Below are 7,033 nucleotides of genomic sequence, written 5' to 3'. Positions count from 1 at the left end.
TACAAAGTGATGGTCAGGTGATAGAATTTTACCTCAATTCCCCTTGAGCCCAGTTGGTCTAGTAACCCACCTTGTGGTTATTTCCCTGATTCCTAAATTTATTATTAGAATAAACATACTTAGAAACTGGCATAATCTCCACATCAGTTTGCTGTTAATAATGAGGGCCATTATGGTAAGAAGGGACTAAGTGAAAGTGAACTTCCTTTCCCTTTAACGTTAGTAAACCAATCATAACGCATCCCCAAGAGAATGCAGAGATTAGTATCACCATAAAAGACTTTAAAAAGTAGATGTGGTGATACTTATCCTGTCTCCATTTAACTCACCGGTTTGGCCTGTGTAGAAGTCAGCTGAATCTTGGATAATGACTGCAGACTATCATAAATTTAATCGGGTGGTGGGATGCCAGGGTGACTCAGTGGGTTCAGGGTCTGACTCTTGATTTCACCTCAGGTTGTGATCTCGTGGTTCATGAGATTGGGCCTCACATCGGGCTCTGTGCTGACAGCTGAAGCCTGCTTGGGATTCTCTCTCTCCCTCTCTGCCCCTCCCTTGCTTGCATGTGTGTGTGCGCTTTCAAAACAAATAAATAAACTTAAAAAAATTAACCAGGTGGTGACTCCAATTGTAGCTGCTATTCCAAATACAGTGTATTTACTGGAATTGTTCAATATAACTCCTGGAACTTGGTATGCAGGTATTGGCTTGGCTAATGACTTTTTCTCCATACTAAATTTCAAGGACTACCAGAAACCATTTGCTTTAACTGACGAGAACAACAGTATAACCTGGGGGCATCTGGCTGGCTCAGTTGGTAGAGCATACAACTCTTTTTTAAAAATTTTTATTTATTTTTGAGAGCCAGAGAGAGGGGGACACAGAGGATCCAATGCGGACTCTGTGCTGACAGCAGAGAGCCCAATGTGGGGCTTGAGCTCATGAACCATGAGCTCATGACCTGAGCTGAAGTTGGATGGTTAACCAACTGAGCCACCCAGGCACCCCAAGCATGTGACTCTTGATCTCAGGGTTGTGAGTTCAAGCCCCAGGTTGGGCATGGAGCTACTTTAAAAAGAGAAAGAAAGAAAGAAAGAAAGGAAAGAAAGAAAGAAAGAAAGAAGAAAGAAAGAAAGAAAAAAAGAAAAAAAAGAAAAGAACAGCAGTTTGTCTCAGGGATACATCAAATCTCCTGGTGTCTGCCATAATATAGTCTGCAGAAATCTTAATCATCTTGACACTCAACAAAACATCACACTGGACTGCTACATTGATGAAATGCTGATTGGATCTGGTGAAAAGGAAGTATCAAGTACCTTAGATGCCTTAATAAGAATGAAAAGGTTGGTGTGATAGTTAATTTTATAACATTGACTTGGCTGGGCTTGTGCCCACATATTTGGTCAAATATTGTTCTAAGATGTTCTGTGAAGGTGTTTTTTGGATAAGATTAACATTTAGATTGGTGGACTTTGAGTAAAGCAGATCATCCTCTATAACGTGGGTGGGCCTCATATAATCAGTCGAAGGACTGACTAGACCAAAGACTGAGTTCCCCTGAGCAAGAAGTAATTCTGCCAGCAGATGGCCTTCAAACTTGAACTTCAACACTGGCTCTTTCCTGAGTCTCCAGCCTGCCAGCCCACCCTGAAGATTGTAGACTTGCTAGCCTCCATAATAATGTGAGTCAGTTCCTTAAAATAAATCTCTCTCCAATATATACACATCCTATTCATTCTCTTTCATTGGAGAACCCTGACAAATATATCTGGGTATAAACCCCACAAAAATTCAGGGACCTACCACCTCGGTGAAGTTTCTAGGAGTTAAATGGTCTGGAGTATGTTGAAAAGTTCCCTCTGAGGTGAAAGACAAGTTGCTATACTTCATACCTCCTACCATAAATAAAGAGGTATAACCCTTGTGCTTTGTCTGAATGTTTGTGTCCCCTGAAATTCATATGTTGAAATCCTAATGCCCAATGTGAAGGTATTAGGAGGTGCTTTGAATGTGCTTAGGTCATGAAGGTGGGGCCTTCATAAATGGGATTAGTGCTCTTATGAAAGAGACCCCACAGAGCTCCCTCTCACCTTCTCACCTCTCATCTTCTCACCTCTCACCTTCTACATGTGAGGTTACAGTGAGAAGTGAGCTATCAGCAAGGAAGCAGGCCCTTACCACACATCAAATCTGCTAGTGCCATGATCTTGGATTTCCAGCCTTCAGAATTGGGATACAGAAATGTGGCTTATAAGTCACCCAGCCTGTGATATTTTGTTATAGAAGCCCAAATGGATTTAGATGCCTTGGTAGGCTTCTTTAGATTTTGGAAGCAACATTTCAGTATGCTACTTTGAACCCATCTACAGAGTTGCCCACACGGTTTCCAGTTTCGAATGGGACCAGAGCAAGCTAAAGCTCTGCAGCTTCAGTACAAGCTCCTCTTCAGTTGAAACCTTATGATCCAGCAGATCCATTGGCACTCGAAGTGTCTGTGACAAATAAGAATGCCATATGACAAGCTGGCAAGGAAAAAATCAAACTTTCACTCTTTGCAGATGATATGATACTCTATGTGGAAAACCTGAAAGACTCCACCAAAAACCTACCAGAACTGACATAACAAATTCAACAAAGTCGTAGGATATGAAATCAACATACAGAAATTGGTTGCACTTCTATACACCAATAATGAAGTAGCAGAAAGAGAAATCAAGGAATTGATCCTGTTTACAACTGCACCAAAAACTATAAGATATGTATGAATAAACCCAACCAAAGAGGTAAAAGATCTGTACACTGAAAACTATAGAAAACTTATGAAAGAAATTGAAGGAGGGGCGCCTGGGTGGCTTAGTCGGTTAAGCATCCAACTTCGGCTCAGGTCATGAGCTCACGGTTTGTGGGTTTGAGACCCGTGGCGGGCTCTGTGCTGACAGCTCGGAGCCTGGAGCCTGCTTTGGATTCTGTGTCTTCCTCTGTCTCTGTTCCTCCCTTGCTCTCACTCGGTCTCTCTCTATCTCTCAAAAATAAATAAAAGATTTTTAAAAATTAAAAAAAATTGAAGGAGACGCACAAAAAATAGAAAAACATTCCATGCTCATGGATTAGAAGAACAACTATTGTTAAAATGTCAATACTACCCAAAACAATCTACACATCAATGCAACCCCTATCAATATAACACCAGCATTCTTCACAGAGCTAAAACAAACAATTCAAAAATTGGTATGGAACCAGAAAAGACCCCAAATAGCCAAAGTCATGTTGAAAAAGAAAACCAAAGCTGGAGGCATCCCAATCCTGGACTTCAAGCTGTATTACAAAGCTGTAATCATCAAGACAGTTATGGTACTGGCATAAAAATAGACACATGGATTAATGTAACAGAATAGAGAATCCAGAAATGGATCCACAAATGTATGTGGCCAACTAATCTTCAACAAAGCAGGAAAGATTATCCAATGGAAAAAAGACAGTCTCTTCAGCAAATGGTGTTGGGAAAACTGGACAGTGACATGCACAAGAATGAAACTGGACCACTTTCTTACACCATAAACAAAAATAAATTCAAAATGGTTGAAGGACCTAAATGTGAGACAGGAGACCATCAAAATCCTAGAGGAGAAAACAGGCAACAACCTCTTTGACTAGTCTCCTTAGGCTGTCATAACAACAAAACACCATAGACTGGGTCACTTAAACAACAGAAATGTATTTCTCACAGTTCTGGAGGCTAAGAAGTTCCAAAATTTGAGTGCAGGCTGATTTAGTTCCTGCTAAGATCTCTCTCCATGGCTTGCAAACAGCCATCTTCTTGCTCATGGTAACAGAGAGAAAAGGCTCTTTTTACAAGGGCACTAATCCTATCATGAGGACTCCACCTTCATGACCTAATTGTCTTCCAAAGGCCTCATCTCTAAATACCATCACACTGTGGGTTAGGGTTTCAACATATAAATTTTGGGGGACACAATTCAGTCCATAGAAGCCCATGAACAAAGTGGTGAGGGTGGGAACTATGCCTGGGCTCAACAATACGGGCTTCTCTATACTGAGGATGGTATGGTTAATGCTATTGCTGAGTGCCTAATCTGCCATCAAACAGAGATGAAAACTGAGTCCCTGGAATGGCACTATTCCTTTTGGGAACCAACCTGGTGGCAGGTCGATTATTTTGGACCTCCTCCATCATGGAAGGAGACAGAGATTCATCTTCATCTTCACAGGAATAGACACATTTTCTAGATATGCTTTTCCCTTTCCCACCCGTAATGCTTGTGCCAACACCATCTGTGGACTCTTTTGCACAGCATTGTATCTGATCCAGAAACTCATTTCACAGCAAAGGAAATGTAGCAATGGGTTCATGTCTATGGAATTAACTGGTCTTACCACATACTATACCATCTGGAAGCAGCTGGCCTAATTGAAACGTGGAATGGCTTTGAAGATTCAGTTATAATGCTAGTTAAAAAACAACACCCTGAAAGGATAAGATTCTGTTTTATAGGACAGAGTATGCATTTTGAATCAGAGACCATTACATGGTGCCACCTCCCCCATGACCAGTATAAATGGGTCCTGAAATCAAGGGGTAAGAGTAGGAATGGCCCCTCTCACTATTGTATCTAATAACCCACGCATAGAATTTTTGCTTCCCATCATAGCAACTTTGAGCTCTGCTAGTTTGGAAGTCTAAGCCCCTGTGGTGGTTAATTCCATGTGTCAACTTGACTGAGGCATGGGATACCCAGATAACTGACTAAATATTATTCTAGGTGCGCCTGTGAGAATATTTCTGAATGAGATTAACATTTGAATTGGTATACTGAGTAAAGTTGATTGCCTCACCAATGTGAGTGGGCCTCATCCAGTCCACTGAAGGCCTGAAAAGAACAAAAGGGCTGAGTAACAGAGAATTCACTCTTTCTTTGCCTGACTGGCTGTCTTTCAGCTAGGACATCAGTCTTCTTCTGTCTTCAGACTCGGACTGGAACTACACCATTGGCTCTCCTGGTTCTCAGACATTTGAACTGGGACTGGAACTATACCATTAGCTCTATATACTACATACTATGTACTATATACTACACCATCTCTGCTGGCTGCAGATCTTGAGCCTTCTCACCCTCCATAATCTCATGAGCCAATTCCTTGTAATACATCTCTTTATATATAAATATATCCTGTTGGTTCTGTTTCTCTGAAGAACACTGACTAATACAGATTTTGGTGCCAGGAGTGGGGTTAGATGAACAGAGTGTTAAGGATGAGTTTTCTAAATTGGGTCTGGAGTTTCTGGAGTTGGCTCTCTAATCTGATTAAATTTAAAGATGCTACTGACTCAATTTCCAGTATAAAGAGAGCACTGATGAAAATAGAAAATATATCCATTGGATCGTCCTAATCAACCGCTTATAAGAAAGAGCTGAGTGATAGTGTATATGAGAATTTCAAACATTTTTTGAAAACTAACAAAAATAATTAGATTGGCCGGTTGCTCCTAATATTGCTGGACAAAGTAGAGGAAGAAAAGGATGAGCTCAGAGATTTGAATTCTCAGCTTAAGCACCATATAAATGACCTAAGATCTAGGTGTGCCCTGAAGGAGACCCTTATCTCCTATAGCTGGAGAGCTAAGATTATTGAAAATCAAATGCAGACTCTTATCCTGCAATTGGCTGAATTACAATGCAAACTGAATTTGTAGTCTTGCAGGGTGTCTACTGTTAAAGTGAGGGCATTGATGGGGAAGGATGAGGGTCCTGTAAATTGGAATGGGTATGGGTGGGAAGACCCTAATGAAGCTGGAGACATTGTCCTCTAAATTTTGGTGATTCTTTGCCAGTGGAAGAAGCCTCCACTAGGGGGCACAACAACAGCTCCACTGAATTGGAAGCTGAGCTATTTTGGGCTCCTATGCCAATGAAACTACAGGCAAATAAAAGTGGGGGGAGGTAGAGTTAATTCACTGGTTGTAGTGACTGATTTTCATTACTAAGGGGAAATCAGGTTGCTGTTACACAATGGAGGCAAGGAAGACTATGCCTGCAACTCAGGATTATCTGGGATGCCTCTTAGTACTACCATGCCCAATAGTAAAAGTTAATGGAGAACTAAAGTAATTCACAACAGACAGGATGATGGAGGACTCAGACACTTTAGAAATGAAAGTTTGAGTCATTCCATTAGGTTAAAAAAAAAAGAGTACCTGAGTTGCTGGAGGAAGGCAGGGGAAATACAGAATGGATAGTGGAAGAAGAAAGCCACAGATGACAATTACAGCTTCATGATCAATTACAGAAATGAGTACTATTGTAGCTTTGCCTATTTTCTTTTTGCTTGTTATATTTATGTGTTTATGTATATGCTAGCAATTTAAGCTATTTTATTTTTCTCTCTCTTTCCCATTTTTATTTTATATACAAATAGTTGTTGGAAGTTAATCTTACAATTTAGTCTTTCAATATTAGAATATCAGTGGACTGTGACTAAATTTGAGGAATAATTAACACAGGCAACAATGGATACAATTACTCTTGGGACTATGTCTCATTTTGGGGAGTGACAACTTCCTCTTTTATGAGAAAGATAGCTATACATTGTTTTATTGTATAAGAATTCAATTATGTGTAGAGGGGTGCACACATAAGCTGAGTAGTCAAAGGGGTGAACTGTGCCAGTTGCTGATTTTTCCTCTTGGCTTCAAATTCACTCTTTATGCTTGCTCTGTGAAAATGGATCTGGCCCATTTAAATTCTACTCCCAAAGCCAATATTTCACTGAATGTTAACTAGCTAAAATTTAAATAAATAAAAAAATTTTTGAAAAAAAAATTTTTCTTTTGCCAGCTGGCCCTGAAGCTTTGCCAGTAGAGGGCACTGGAGAGACACTGCAAGAAGGAAACTGGTTTTTCTTCCTGGCTCTGTTGTGCCCACTCAGCAGGTTCCCGCACCATACACAGCTTTCTCCGAGACCAGGGTCCTAAAGCACTCTCAGATTCTCCAGTGCCTGGCTCCTGCAGTACATG

Source organism: Panthera onca, chromosome X, assembly GCF_046562875.1.
Source record: "Panthera onca isolate mPanOnc1 chromosome X, mPanOnc1 haplotype 2, whole genome shotgun sequence".
Taxonomy (NCBI): domain Eukaryota; kingdom Metazoa; phylum Chordata; class Mammalia; order Carnivora; family Felidae; genus Panthera; species Panthera onca.
The sequence above is the reverse complement of the archived record's forward strand: the minus strand, read 5'-3'. Positions refer to the sequence as shown.